This window comes from Rhagoletis pomonella, unplaced genomic scaffold, assembly GCF_013731165.1.
Source record: "Rhagoletis pomonella isolate Grant_MI unplaced genomic scaffold, Rhpom_1.0 Rhpom_scaffold_00007, whole genome shotgun sequence".
In the NCBI taxonomy this organism is placed as follows: domain Eukaryota; kingdom Metazoa; phylum Arthropoda; class Insecta; order Diptera; family Tephritidae; genus Rhagoletis; species Rhagoletis pomonella.
The window spans coordinates 22348133-22348794 of record NW_023458561.1 but is presented as its reverse complement, the minus strand read 5'-3'; positions in this window follow the sequence as shown (position 1 = coordinate 22348794).

The window sequence follows — 662 nt, the reverse complement described above, 5'->3', positions numbered from 1 at the left end:
TTAACACACTAAATCATTGAAGCTGGAAATTTCGGAAAGCAGTGGCTCGTAAAGCAAGTATCTGTTGCTAAATTACCCTGAACATAAAAAACAAAATTGCCACATAGAATGTGAAGTTAATTTATAATAAGTAAGTGTATATGTGCTAAGCTTAGGAAATTGAAAGCTATTAAAGCCAAAACATTATATAGAAAAAAAAAGAGTTAAGAGTTAAACGTTGATAAGAAGCTGCTATATAGTTGATACTTAACATTTAATAAAGATGGTAAAGAGCTTTTTAAAAAATATAGATTTATTACCAGTCGCTTCATCTAATTTATAAGGTGTTGAATTGTTTTCAACATTTGTGCATCACAGGTCCAAAATAGTCAGCTTGTGATTTTCATGCGCACTCTACTACGCCTACAAACAATTAGACACATGCACATACATGCATACATATGTCGCGTGTCATTATCACCTGACTTATTTATTTATATGTAGCTATGTATGTGAATATGTACACACAAACATACATACTAACTAGAGCAAAACAAACAAATTAATTTAGAGAGAAAAAGCAACGCCAAAAGCCGTACAGCGGCATAATATAAACACGCGAAACAGTCTTTTGATCATCAGCACGCCAACAACTAACAAATTACATGGATACGCATTGTCAC